The sequence below is a fragment of the Chionomys nivalis genome, chromosome 22 (assembly GCF_950005125.1).
Source record: "Chionomys nivalis chromosome 22, mChiNiv1.1, whole genome shotgun sequence".
NCBI classification, from domain to species: Eukaryota; Metazoa; Chordata; class Mammalia; order Rodentia; family Cricetidae; genus Chionomys; species Chionomys nivalis.
The window spans coordinates 40622753-40637902 of record NC_080107.1 but is presented as its reverse complement, the minus strand read 5'-3'; the positions used below and the strand labels follow the sequence as shown (position 1 = coordinate 40637902).

Genomic DNA, 15150 nt, shown 5'->3' with positions numbered 1-15150 from the left:
TTTATTTATTTATTATGTATACAACATTCTGCCTCCATGTATGCCTGAATGCCAGAAGAGGGCGCCAGATCTCATTACAGATGGCTGTGAGCCATCATGTGGTTTCTGGGAATTGAACTCAGGACCTCTGGAAGAGCAGCCAGGGCTCTTAACCACTGAGCCATCTCTCCAGCCCCCTTCTCTTTTCTTATATATTTTTATTTTTAAAAATTTCAAGTGTGTGTGTGTATGCATTCATGGGTGCGTGTGCTTGTGCATGTACTTTGTGCCACAGTGCACATGTGGAGATCAAACCTACACAGGAATTGTTTTTTTCCTCCCATCGTGATCCCAGGGATCAAGCTCAGATGTCAGTCTTGTGCATCAAGCCTTATTTTTTTAAAATACCTTCTGACTCATCTTGCTGGCCCATGAAGGAGTCCCCTTCCTGTGACCCCTGCTCAGTGCTACTGTGTAAAGCTCTCAAGTGTGTTTAAGCAACTTTATGAAGCAGCCTCACTTCCACCTCCAAGGTGAGCTGTAGCCTTGGCACTCACCCTGTTGCAGAATCATCTAAGAACATGTTTCTAGGTGCTAGGGAAGTAGCTTGGTGGGTGATGTGCTTCTGCATAAGCGCAAGGACTTGGAGTTTGAGTCCCTAGCACCATGTGAAAATCTAGGCATGGTGGCACATGCCTGTAACCCCAGTGTTTGGGGAGAGTAAGTGGAGTTTTGATCCTGGAGGCTCATAGTAAGCTGGAAAGCGATAGAGGAAGAAGCACACAACAAGGACTACGCTGCTGTCAGTCCCATGCCAGGCTTATCTGCCTAGTGAGTTGAAGAGTCAGGGAGCGAGCAGAAGCTCCGAGGGAGGGTGGAGAAATGACTCAGTGCCTAAGAGCCCTTGCTATTCTGGCAGAGGATTCAAGTTTAATTCCCAGCATCCACATTGGGTGGCTCACAACCACCTGTCTGACTCCAACCCCAGCTCCAGAAGATCTGGTTTCTTCTTCTAGTCTCCGCACACATATCCAAATATAAATAAAGGGGCTGTGGGGACCATGGAAGTGTCCTGTACTTGCGGATAGGCCCCGATGCTCTGGGTTTTTGTCCAGGATCTCTGTGTGTGTTTTCTATAACACAAGTGTCTTTGGAGTGACCAAGCAGATAAGCGGCTGTGCCCATGTGACAGCTTCAGAAGCTAACAACAGATTGGCTCTGTAAAAGGGTCTTCATTTGGAGAGATTGGATTTTCTGTTCTTTTGGGGTTTTTTTGAGACAGGGTTTTTCTGTGTAGCCCTGGCTGTCCTGGAACTCACTCTGTAGACCAGGCTGGACTTGAACTCACTGAGATCCACCTGCCTCCGCCTCCCGAGTGCTGGGATTAAAGGTATACTTACTTTCAACCAACATGGCTTTCCCCTTCTTGGCTGTTTTTACAGAATGCTTCCCCTGCTAGTGTGAGCCTTATGTGGCTCACTGGTAGCCGAAGGCTCGAGGTTGCAAATGCACTTTCTCTAATCTCAACCTCTGATGTGCATACAGCAGTGTGTCGATGGGGTTGTAGTTTTTTGACATTAAAAAGAATCTTGAATTGTTAATGGTGCGTGTGAGAGAGTATTTTTTGAGCCACAGTGTGTGTATTAAAGTCAGAAGAGTCCATTTAATGGAGTCCATTTTCTCCTTCACTTTTTTATATGGATTCTAGGTGTCTGACTCAGGTCGTCAAGCTCACCTGCAAGCATTTTACTTGCTGAATCAACCTCCCAGCTCTGGGTCGTAGTTTTAATACACTGTGGAGTTCTGGAAAGAACCACAGTGCTGGTAACCAGTCTGCCCTGGGGCCCCAGTGAATAACTACTCTAGTGCCAAATTTCACTCCTTCTTTGGCCACTGGGGAGTGCACAGGGCATTGTTGTGCTCTTGCTACTTGATACACATTCAGCCTCCTGTGGAGCCTGTTGGGTGAGCACTGTCTAGCAGTCATTGTTTAGTGCTGCTGTTGCATGGCTGGCAAAACATGGAATTTGTCATTCTGTATGTAGACTTGAATTGAAAGCTGGGACCCAGAGAGAAAAAAAACACTGTGCCTTGAGCTGGCTTTAAGCTCAGTTTATGTCTCAACTGTTGGTGGCTAAGTGACTTCAGCCAGTTGCGGTGGGTTCTGTGGCTCTGAGATGGAGCTTTTGCTGATGAGTTATGGACGTAGTGACAGAGGCCTGATGGTATTTGCACAGTTGGCCTAGGTAGGACATTCATTCTGTTGAACACAGGGCAACTGTGTCATTTCAGCTTCTGCACAGCCTTGTCCCTTAAGGGAACTTGTAGGATGGGTACTGTGCAGATCCACATTTGACACTAGTGGGGGAACTGGATATAGGGAAGGCCTTTGGGTTCATGGTCCACAACCTTCTTGAGGACAGGACCTATGCGAGATCCCAGGTTCAGGCCTGGCAGGCCATGGTGGTGGTGAAAACAAAGCAAACTCCGTGGGATGGGTGGGGGAGCTTCAAGCCTGTGGCCTCTCAGCCAGCAGTCGATCCTGTGCCCAGAATTTACTTGCTAAATTTCCACACTGGGCTTGAAGCACTGCTGTGATCAGATGGCTTGAAAACCAGTGTTTCATTGTAAAATACTTGTATTTAATGGCGTATTTCTTTTTTTTTTTTTTTCCTCTGAGACAGGGTTTCACTGTGTAACAGCCCTAGTTGTCCTGGAACTAGCTCTGTACACCAGTCTGACCTCTGAGTTACAGAGATCTGCCTGAATAGCATGTTCCTAACTGTGGTGTTTAATAAGACAGGTACTCCAGGCGGTGGTGGGGCACGCCTTTAATCCCAGCACTCAGGAGGCAGAGACAGGCCTCTGTGAGTTTGAAGCCAGCTTGGTCTACAAGAACTAGTTCCAGGACAGCCAGGGCTACACAGAGAAACCCTATCTTGAAAAGCAACACACACACACACACACGCGCACACACACACGCGCACACACGCACGCGCGCGCACACACACACCAGGTACAGCTGGGCAATGGTGGCACACACCTTTAATCCCAGTACTTGGGAGGGGGCAGAGACAGGTGGATCTCTTTGAGTTCTGGGTCAGCCTGGTCTACAGAGCAAGTTCCAGGACAACCAAGGGTAAACAAAGAAATCTTGTCTTGGGGTGGAGAGGGAAGACTCCCAGGTATATTTGGATTTGGACTCTGTACGTACAGAAACTGTAGTCTGAGATGCATGTCATGGGGCAGAATAAGGAGTGGACATGGCACTCTAGAGCCGACAGACATAGAGTTTCTCTGTGTAACTGTGTGGATTGTGGACCAGGAATAAGGGGTGGGTGGAAAGGTATGCATGCTGCCCTGAGGAAGAGCATGAACCGTGGAGTCTTTTGTCAGCTGGCCTGTCGGTTTTCCATCCTTGCTAGACCCTTGCCACCTTTCCCTGTGATGCCCTGTCCTCCATTCATATCCTATGACCCCAGCATGGCGATGTTGAGACTGGTCCTTTGGGGGTCTTGTTCCCTGCTTGGTTGTATAAGGCCTGTAGCACCTACATGTTCCTGTCAGCAGGTTGCCATGGAGCCCAGCTGGGAGGTGCCTACCAGCTGCAGAGCTGTGCAGGTAGATGAAGGCAGGGAGTGGGAAGTGGAGAACCATTGCAAGTTGTAAAAGGTGAAGATCTTGAGTCGAGGGTTGGCATGGGGGTTGCAGAAGAAGGGAATGGGGAGGGAGATGGACAGGAAAGTCGTGGGGATAGAGTTCTGTGCCAAAGAAAAGGGCCTGAAGGACAATAGATACAGGTCGCACACAGGGAAGGGAACTTGAGGATAGATGAGGGTACTCTCTTCACTACCAGAAGGCTTAGACTACTAAGCATAGGACTACCCTAGAGGGTGGTGCACCTCCACCCCTGGCTGCTGTATGTTTTCCAAGCATAGCTCCACTAGCAGCTATTTACCAAAACACCAAATATAGACTGGTGTGCGATTCATCAATAGATACCCTAAAGAAGTGAAAGCAGGCTCTCCAGCAGGTCCTGTGTTCATAGCAGAAGCCGCCACGTAACCCAGAGGTGGGACAACCCAGTGTCTGCAGACATTCTGGGTCAGCAGCCTGTGGTCCATCCATCACATGGGGTGTTACTCGGTCTTAAGCAGAGGGAAATCCCCTCCTACAATGGGAATTGATCTGGAGGAATCATGTTGAGTGACAGGAGCCAAACACAGGTTTCCAGAGCTCACAAAGCCAGGACAGGAAGTGAACTAGTGTGTTTCATGGGACAGTTTCAGTTTAGGAAACGGAAGTTATAGAGAAGTGTGATGACGATGGTTGCACTGTGAATGTGTTAGTATACTGAACTGAAGTTACAGTAAAGTCGGCTTCCAACTCCAAACCTAGGACCAAGGGACGAAAGAATGTAAGGGTACACGTCTTTTAGTGATGCTTAGCAAGGAGAAGCAGCGGCCTAGCTTAGGGTGCCTCAGAAGACAACCTTCCTTGCACGGGTGGGTGCCCTGGAAGAAACCCTTAATTGCCTGTTCCTCTTTCTAGCTTCTTTCTGGCCAAGCTGAGTGACCCAGCACTCTGCAGTCTGGTGGTGCTCCCTGGGGACAAGAATGGTGTCAATCAGATCAGCCTGTCAGGTCCCACACCCAGGAGAGTTGGCAGAGAGACCAAGATGGGTGACGCTGCGCTATTGAGAGACACTTGGATGTAGAGCACCCCTAGAGGGGTGTCCACGGGAGGGTGTGTAGAGCACCCCTAGAGGGGTGCCCACAGGAGGGTGTGTGGCTAGCAGCCATGCTGAGGACTGAAGAGTTGTGCCTCAGGCTTAGATGTCTAGGTGGAACAGACGCAGAACCATCCTCTTCACCCATTCTTTCCGTCCTCTGTTTCATGGGAGCTGTCAGAGCCTCACAGGTCCCTGGAGAGAGGACGAGGCTCCCATACACCCTGTGGGTGTTAGGCTACAAACTGGCCCCACTTGCTTCTAGGCTTCTGGTGCCATTCTAAAGGAGGGTTCATTTGGATTTCAAAGGTCCCTACCAGCTGAGAGGCCCTGACTCCTGGTGTCATACTGACGTTTTGGGGCTCTTCAGGTCTCTGCCCCTAGTGGCTGGTCTCTGGTTAGATCATAAGGCACAGGCCAGAGAGGCCGTGGTGGTGGTGGTGTATGGCTTGTGCAGGCCATCCAACTCCTTGGATTCAGTTCTTTTTGTTATGTTTTTACTTCTGATCAGCCAGCTCCTGGATGACAGCAGCCATCTCTGCCAGGTGCCATTGTACACATGGGGCTGTGGTTTGCCTTGTTCTGTCCTTGACTTTGAGGGCACAGCTTTGTTCTGATATATCCTGGTGCCCTGGCCCTGCAAACTGAAACCATATGCCACTGTGTACCTTAGGGGGTAGGCTTTCCAGTTAAGAAGTGTGATGCCATGTGTAAGGTCTCCCCTACCATTGGCCACACAGAGACAGATTACATCTAGTTTTTTCCTTGGGAGCAGCTCTACCCCATGGACTTTACTGTATCCAGACGAGGTGAGACCCCTGATCATAGCAGCTGTATCCTTGGATACACAGAACCTATTTCCAGGCATGGTCATCTCTGTGTGTGTGTGTGTGTGTGTGTGTGTATGTGTGTGTGAGTGTGTGTGTGTATATATATATATATATATATATATATATATATATATATATATATATACAGAGGGGGGTTTCTGTGTACTTTAGGCTGTCATGGAACTCACTCTATAGACCAGGCTGACCTCGAAGTCACAGAGATCTACCTGTCTCTGCCTCCTGAATGCTAGGATTAAAAGCATGTGCCATCACTGTCAGGCACCAGGCATGGCCTTGACATTTGGTTTTATCCAGTTTGTGGAAGTCTTGTGGAACTAAGGGACTGTGTGTAGGACTTTGTCCTCACTACCTTGAGGTTATGCCTCAGTTTCTTCCTTTACATGGACAGGAGTTTGAAAACTGCAGGTGGGTAGCTGCTCAGACCTGGGTCTCTGCTGAGCTGAGTTCCATCTTCCTTCACACCTATTTTATTTCACTTTTGGTTTTTCAAGACAGGGTTTCTCTGTGTATCCCTGACTGTCCTAGAACTCGCTCTGTAGACCAGGCTGACCTCGAACTCATAGAGATCTTCCTGCCTCTGCCTTCCGAGTGCTGAGATTAAAGGCATATGCAACCATCGCCCCACCTCTTCATACCTAATTTTAATGTGGGTCCCAAAGAAATGTGGACACATGTCCAGTGTGCAGAGATACAAAAAGGCCATACAAAGTCAAGCCTTGATTATGTTCTTCAGCATTTACCCTGTCTCCAGAATTCAGAAGGTCCAAAGATGACAACAGGTGAACAGTGCTTATGTTCCAGAAGCAGCTGGCCTTGAGATGTATGAAGACCACTCAGGAGTGGTGTGGCCGGAGGCATTTGACTGGGCTCGGGAGACCCCAGACTTGGACCTGGGTAACATGGAGTTTTTCTACTTGCCACTGTTCAGATGAGTGTTCTCATTCACCACAAGGCTGAAATCTTGGGCTGGCATGGGTGAAAACACAGCTACGTCCTTGGTTTGGGCTGTGTGGTCCACAGATACCTGACTAGTAAGGAGACAGCCTCCAGGCCACTCAGTCCATTGTACAGCACAGTGCCTACTGGCTGGGTGGGTGGGTGGGGTGGGGGGCTGGTATATATATGTTCCAGGAGGGCAGGCAGCCAAGGGCGTCTCAGCAGTCCCAGAGCTGGGATAGGGCTATACCATCTTAGGCACTTAGAAACTATAACTCCAGTTGCACAAAAGCCTGGGCAGGCTTCCTTGTCTCCAGAGGCCTAATGGCCAGAGGAGCTTTACTAAGTGTGTAGCAGATATCTAAGCAGAAGACAAGCGGGCATCCCCGGAGCTTGTGGCTACATTCTGTAGGATTTAGGAACATCATGGTTATGTTGTAATTTAAAAAACGGCATGCAAAAGAAAGACAACATGCAACAGAACTCATGTGGAGGGGTTTTTTATTGGGGGAAAGAGAATGGGAAAAAGGGGGAAGGGAAGACGGGAGACCAGCCTCTGGGGATAGGCGCATCAGAAGAGGGGAGAGTTAGAGAGAGAAACAGAAAGAGATTGGAGGTAGGCAAGGCCCACCTTTTAAAAGGGAACAGTGAATGTGCACAGGAGGAGCTCTTAGTGGCTGCAGCTGAGGATGTATCCTGTCAGGACCAGCTTGTGCCCAGCCTGACCTTCCTTAGGGTACCTTTAGTACCTCAATAAAGCATTCCTCAGTTACCCAAACGAGAGCCCATATATCAAGTTTAGTTGGGGTGGGGGTTGTGCTGAATTTTAGGGTTTTTTTATTCATAGCTCTTTTATTTGGATAGCAGTCTCATCATATGTGGTGAAGAACATTCAAATATGAACCCAGTAAATCCAGTATGTTAAATATTGGTCTTCAAATTTTATAGCCAATGATGCCACGTTTGCCTATCATCTCCGATATAACCACAGTCACACTTCAGTGGCCACCAAACTATTCAACACATCTTCCTTAACTGTTAATTATTGAAGATACCAGTTTTAGCACCTGGAATTTTTTTTCAAGCTCTGCGTAGCTGCTATAGGGAGCTCAGCAGGGAGTTGTAATCAGGTCAACCTTGGTGTATTACCAAAATGTGGCCAATTGTGGATTGAGTTTACAGTGCTGGGGCCTTCTCTGACAGGTTGCTGATGAACTCAGCTGTGGTCTAAGGTGGAAGGTCCGTCACTTTGAACCACCATCTGAATGTCACCTCCAGAAGCTTGTCTGCTGTTCGGTGTTTATATCCGTAATTCAGCTCTCCAGTTTACAGGAGATAAAAGCTAATATTAGATACATGGTGGAACCCAGTCTCAAAGAGCAAAAAAAACAGAAAAGAAAAGAAAAAAAAAAACTGAGTTTTTAAACCATTTGTGTTGAGGAACTAATTCCCTTAACTTCTCTAAGGCTATTTAAAATCTAGTTTCTCTTTTTCTTTTTTTGGAAGTATGTACAGAAGTGGCCTGTGTTTAGAGTGAACAGCTGATGAGTTTTCTGTGTGTGCAGTGGGCCCTTTCCTGTTGAGAAACGACATTCTGGTGTTTACTTAGTTGTCCCCTCATGCTGGGTCAAGGATACCAGGGCTATAAGCAGGACCAACTCCATCTCTTTCCCCCACAGTGAATAAAGTGAAAATTGTCTCACCCTAGGAACTAATTCTGAGGGGTCACCCTCATTTGGGGGTCAGGATGGAGCACTATAAAATTGTAAACCTTTGATTTCAAACATGCTACAATCAAAACAGCTTGAGTTTGCCTCCAAAGCTGTGTGTCTTACTATGAGCAGGATTTACTTAGCACAGAAGTGCTCCCAGCGTGGGTACCGCGCAGCTGCCCACCCAGACATGGCAGTAGCATCATCTCTCCTCAGCAGCTCTAGCTGTTTTCAAACTGGAAAAACTTTAGAGAATACAAGGGGGCTCTGGAAAGAAGACACTGGCAGGAGGGGCACAGACATCATCAGTTGCTTTTCCCTCTGGTGGAAAGCAGCCCTGCTCACCTCCATGTTAATCAGCAGGGGAATAGAGGCGTGGAGGTAATATAGTTGCTGGGGATTCCCATCCCCTGGGGAGTCTCCTATCTCTAGTGTCTGTCCATGGGCTCTGTCCAGCTTGGGGCAGTCAGCTTCAGCCAAGAAGAGGCCAGGGGCTTCCAACAACCAAAGGTTCCGTTGAGACTACTCTGGGCCTCGATGGGGTTTGTAGGGAGGGTCACACCGAGAGTCCCCAGCTCCTGGATCTGAGGGCACTACCAGGACCAGATGATCTGCTGTGAGATGGAACCCAGGAAAGCCACTGCCAGTCTGGATTAGCTATAAGCCATACTCATCCTCAAGACCCTCCTGGCAATGGTAACCATCAGCTCCTGAAAAAATTGGCTGTTCTGCATCCTCAGGTAGAAGTTGCTATTGATGGCAATGTCATAGACAGTACAACCCTGGTCTTTTGTATTCAGTTTACCGTCTGGCTCTCCCAGGCTCTTGGGGATTTGGAAGGTGGCTTGGTCTGAAGCAGTTTATCTTCAGTCGTCATGTCCACTGGGGGAGGGATGAAGGGAGAGTGGCAGATGTGGATGAACGCCTCTCCTTCTGAAGAGTTGGTCTTTATACAGAAACCAGGCTGGGGCTGGATCTGCATAGATTCTGGCCTGGCTATCTGGGCTTGCTCTTTGGAAGCTGGCAGCAGCAGCTTATGAAACCACACAGTCTCATTGCCTATTGACTCTGTGTCTCTTAGCTCTGGGGCCAGAAGCTTCGAGTCAGCCATAACCCTGGGAAAAACTAGGCATCCAAAACATGGAGAACTTTTCCTGGATAAACAAAGCTAGCCTGTTATAGGGCCTCAGTTGATTCTTGGTTGCTGGACTTTTTTTTTTTTCTTTTTCGAGACAGGGTTTCTCTGTGGTTTTGGAGCCTGTCCTGGAACTAGCTCTTGTAGACCAGGCTGGTCTCGAACTCACAGAGATCCACCTGCCTCTGCCTCCCAAGTGCTGGGATTAAAGGCGTGCGCCACCACTACCCGGCCTCAGTTGATTCTTAACACACAGTACTGTTGCACGAGTTCTAATTGGTCTTAACAATAAAAACCCAGAGTCAGATATTAGGGGGTGAAAGCAGAAAGATCAGAAAAGCAGAGCAGCCAGCCACTAGTTCTTACCTCTACCAAATCCTCAGACTGAAAAAAAAGCTTGCCCAGCCATATCACTTTGTTTCCTCCTCCTAGTGCTGGATTTAAAGGTGTGTGCCACCGCTGCCTAGCCTCTATGGTTAACTAGTGGCTAGCTCCATACTCTGATCCCCAGAGAACAAAACATCACCACTCAGTACTCAACCCGTAACAGTTTACAGTTCCATTATGATGAGGGCATCGTCCTCAAGTTTGTTGGGCTTGTTGGTCAGCCCTGTTTGGTAAATGGGTAAAATTGTATCTGTTTTCTTAAAAGAACTTTGAAATGGGGCTAGCAAGATGGCTCAGTGAGTACAGGTGCTTGTACTAAGTGGGTGACCTGAGTTCAAGCCGCAGACCCACAGGATGGAAGGAGAAAAATGGCTCCTGCAGATTGTTCTCTAATCTCCGCGTGTACACTGTAGTACATGTACATCCTCATACACAAAATTTACAAAAATGTTTGAGATGCAATATTGTGTCACACAGTTCATTCTTTTGAAGGGTGTGATTCGGTGGTTTTTAGCATGTTTTGCACATCTGTCTAGCTCACGGCATTCTGATCCATGCCCATCAGGCCGCAGCACTTCAGCTCCTCTGGATCTGCTGAGTCAAAGCACATTTTCCACTCTGGCTTCTTTTCATTTAGCACCAGGCTGGAGCACTTCCCCTGCACTATAGCCCCGGCTGGTGGTTCATTCCCTGTAGGAGTTAGGTGATTTTCACCAAGCTGATTCCTTTGTATCATAGGCCATTGGACAGTTGGACCCCAATGTTTATGCTTCATCCATTGATGGACCCCTGACTGTACTGTCTCTTAGCTCTAGGGAATAATGCTGCTGGTGTGTGGGTGTCCATTTTTGTTTGATGTCCCTTCTGTGCTATGTACCCCTTGGACAATCTGGTAAAACCCAGACCTCTTCTGAGAGGGTGCCCTCCGTTTTGAGACAGGGTCATGCTGTGTGGCACAGGCTGTCCTGTAAACTCTCCATCCTCCAGCCTCAGTCCTCCCAGGAGTGATACTGGGATTACACGTGCATGTCACTACACTAGCAAATTAAAAATCACTGTTTCAAATGTCTTTTTCTCCTTTTTGCCATGATACAGATGACATTTAAGGCCTTACACATGTGAGGCAAGTGTGCGACACTAAGTCATATCCCCAGCACTGTTTTCCATTCATTCATTCATCCATTCATTCATTCATTTGGTTTTCTGAGACGTTTTCTCTATGTATCCCTGGCTGTTCTGGAACTCACTCTGTAGAGCAGACTGGCCTTGAATTTCTAGAGATCTGCCTGTCTCTGCTTCTGGATTGCTGAAATTAAAGGCATGCTCCACCACCGCCCAGCCAGCCGTTTTTCTGAAGATTTTGTGTGTGTGCATTCATGTGTGTGTGTGTGTCTGCCTGTCTGTCTGAGTGTATTTATGTGCAAGGGACTGAGGTAGTTGAATCTCCTGGAACTAGAGTTAGAGGCAGTTTTGAGCTATTATGTGGGATCTGGGAAGTGACCCGGGTCCTCTGCAGAAGCCATTAAGTGCTTTTAGACCCATCTTTCTAGCCTATGCTGGCCTCATGTTAAAAACAAGCAAGCAAACAAAAACAGCTGTCAAAATAGGGCTTGGTGTGGTGGTGTATACCTTTCAGTACTTGGGAGGCAGAGGCAGGGAGATCTCTGTGAGTTTGAGGTTGGCCACAGCTACATAATAGAGACCCTGCCTCAAAAGAAAAAAGTCAAAATAGCACATACAAATGTGCTGCCATCTCATTCTTTGTGAATGTCATGTATACAAGCACAAGGCCAGAGGTCAATGTTGGGTGTCTTCCTTAATCAGTCCTTAATGTGTACAGTATTCTCAGTATTCTGTCTGCCATGTATGCTGTAGGCCAGAAGAGGGCACCAGATCTCATTACAAATGGTTGTGAGCCACCATGTGGTTGCTGGGAATTAAACTCAGGACCTTTGGAAGAGCAGACAGTGCTCTTAACCGCTGAGCCATCTCTCCAGCCCTTTGTTTTTTAAGACAGGGTTTCACTGTAGTTCTAGAGCCTGTCCTGGAACTAGCTCTGTAGACCAGGCTGGCCTTGAACTCACAGAGATCCACCTGTCTCTGCCTCCCGAGTGCTGGGATTAAAGGCGTGTGCCACCCCTGCCCGGCTTCATCTTATTTTTAAAAATATTTATTTTTATTTTTTATGGTGTATGGGTGTTTTTTATATATGTGTGACAAATGTGTTCCTGGTGCCTGTGGAAGCCAGAAGAGGGCACTGGATCCCCTGGAACTGGACCCAGTTGTGAGCTACCATGTGTGTGCTGGGAACTGAATCCAGGTCACTGAAGCCATTATTCTTGTTTTAGGATTACTGTTTCTATGATTTGACCAAAAGCACGTTGGGAAGTATGGGCTTATCTGGCTTCTGCTTCCACATCACTACTCATCACTGAAGGAAGTCAAGACAGGAATGCAAAGAGGGCAGGAACCCGGAGGCAGGAGCTGATACAGAGGCCATGGAGGAGTGCTGCTTACTGACTCCTGGCTTGCTCAGCCTGCTTTCTTACAGAACCCAGGCCTACCAGCCCACGGATGGCACCACCCAAAATGGGCTGGGCACTCCCCCATCAATCACTAATAAAGAAAATGGCTTACAGGAGAAAACGGAGGTATTTTCTCAAGTGAGGTTCCCGCCTCAGATGACTCTAGCTTGTGTCGAGTTGACATAAACTAAGCTCTTAACCGGAGTCAGCTCTTTAGCCCTTCCATCTTAGTTTTTGAGACAAGGTCTCTCACTGAACCTAGCTTGCCAGTTTAAGCCAGTCTCATTGCACCCTCTAATCAAATTCTATCCAGTAAACAGACGTGAACAGGAAATAGACCTCAGAACAGGTGACTGGGAGCATTTCTGAGTTCTGTATCCTAGCTGGTGTCTGCCTGAAAATTTTTTTTTTTTAATTTTTTTATGGCTATGTAGTAGAGGGTAGCCTTGAACTTGCCATCCTCCTTCTCAGCCTCCTAAGTACTGAGATCCCAGGTTTATACTACAGGCTTCAGTCCGGTTTTGCACATAGAAGTGTCACGAAGGGATAATGTTTTGGTTGGAGACCTCAGAGGAGTTTGCACTGGGGTGTGGAGCAGCCTCCCTCCCAATTCACCTCTCAGCTCTGTCCAGATTTAAGAGAAATGAGCCCGGGAAGGGGAAGGGGAACAAGGGGAGCAAGGGGGGCCTGCTCTCAATGAGCCACACAGCCTCTTACTATCAGGAGCTCCTACTGTGCTCTAAACCGGGCGCTGGTGGAGCTGTGAGTATATAGGGAGGACTCTTGGAAACACCTCAGACTCCCAGCTCCGGGGTGGGAGCAGACAGCTGTCCTAGCTTACAGGGAAACTGTTACAAAGGCTTACCTGCTCAGTGTCCTCAGGTGCAAGAGCCCTCCAGGTGGCCTCCTCCCAGCTTCCTGTGGTGCTATCTTGCTTTTTGTTGTTTTTTTTTTTTTTTTAATTAATTTATTTATTTTGGTTTTTTGGGACAAGGTTTCTCTGTGGCTTTGGAGCCTGTCCTGGAACTAGCTCTTGTAGACCAGGCTGGTCTCGAACTCACAGAGATTCACCTGCCTCCCAAGTGCTGGGATTAAAGGTGTGCGCCACCACTGCCCGGCTTTTTGTTGTTTTTTGACACAGGGTATGTCTGTGTAGCTCTAGAGCCTGTCCTGGGCCTCTGCCTCCTGAGTGCTGGGATTAAAGGTGTGTGGCGTGGTGTGTCCTTCCCGCCCCCCCCCCCCCCCCCCCCCCCCCCCCCCCCGCTCTGTGGTGCTGTCTTAAAACTTTTTCAGAGCTTCCTGCTTCCTGTTGTGCAGGGAGGTATGGTCAGGGGCCTTCCCATTATTCATGCAGGGCCAGGATGCTTCTGATTTCTCTGCTGTATGCACACAATTTTGATGCAAAGGCCAGGAAGAGTGCAGTAAATACTGAGTTTGAGCAGGTCATACATATCAAAGCCTTCTGTGGCTATATTCCCTTTGTGGACATGGGCCATGGGCCATACTCGCCATTGCCACAGATCGGGAGTGGGCCTCAGAGCCACGCTGCATCACGTTCTCCTGGGCATCTGTGACGAGCCTGTGTCTAACAGCAGTGACTTACGGCATATGGGGTCATGCCTGTTGTGTGTCTGAGTTGGGGGAGAGGACCAGCTTGAACCAGAATTTTTAAGAAGACAGGTCAGCGGGCCCTGGCTTGCCAGGCAGACTGTTGGCCTCCTCTGGGAGACACTAGGGGGTGAAGGACAGGGTTGCAAGCTGGTTGTGTGTGTGTTTGTGTAGCTACTGCCCACTGATTGGCACTATCATTGTATCCTGAGGATTCAAGGGTGGCCAGAAGGAGAAGCTGTTCCTCTTGTCTCCTTAGAGCCTGCTAGTGTCTCTGATAAGCCACGCTCACCTCCTCCTGGAGTTTGTTGTAGGTGCTGGGACAGAGCTTCTCCTTCCCACGTTAGTTGTGAGTACTGTGCAGAAGCATGGGCAAATGGCTTTGAGGGAAGATCCCTAAAACTGAAAACAAGCTCAGCACCTAGACAAGGGCTAATCTCGCCAGCTGGTCTCTGAGAAGGCAGTTTAAATACATGGCTCTGACCACCCCAGTGTGGCTACTGTTCGTCTAGGCTCAAGTTCATTCTTTTCTGTGCAGCCTGCTGCTGGAGCTCAAGGGACCTCAGGCTGTTCCTTGTGCCTGGGGCACCCTGTGTTGCTGAATCCTCCATCTGCTTGTTGGCCCAGTGTCACCAGTGACTCCAGCACATCCTTTGATGGTTCTATCCTGGTCAAACTCAGTAGGTCTCCCTAAACCTTCACCCATGTTGTAGCCTCCTGTCCACTTGTAGCAGGGAATGCAGCTGGCATCATGTTCTGTCTCTGCAGCTGAGATAACTGTCCCAGGCCTTTTCTTGTCTAACCCATAGTGCCTTGGCTCTGCCACCAGTACAGAACTAGCTGGTGCCCACTCCAGTCAACCTTCCTGCCCCAACACCTCCTGCTGCTAAGGCAGGAAGAAGAAAGGCCCTCCCTGCTAGGTTTTGGCCCAATGGTATGATGCCAGCACTCTGCCAACCTATCCAGCACCAGACCTTCCTACTACTGCAATATGCCAGTGGGCATCCCAATGATGTAATCTTGCCAATCTTAAAATGGACTTGGTCTACTGTACCTTCTGTAGCCCCTAAGTCCCACCTCCCCTCCTGAAATTGCACCTATTGTGAGAATTCTTCCTCTGGGGAGACACAAACAAACCCTTTCCTCATGAGGATAAAGCCCCAAAGACAAACCAGAGTTCACTGTGTGGAACCAGTGAATTTATATTGGGCTCACTTACAGAACATGGGTGAAGTGCTAGTTATAAAAGGGTGGGACCCAGAGATAGAGGCCAGCCTGGTCTATAGAG

The 15150-nt window shown here is 48.4% G+C and overlaps 1 pseudogene; it reads right to left on the bottom strand.

Moving 5' to 3' along the window:
- Positions 1–7588: 7588 nt before the first annotated feature.
- Positions 7589–9384, bottom strand: LOC130864752 (PIH1 domain-containing protein 1-like; annotated as a pseudogene).
- Positions 9385–15150: the final 5766 nt, after the last annotated feature.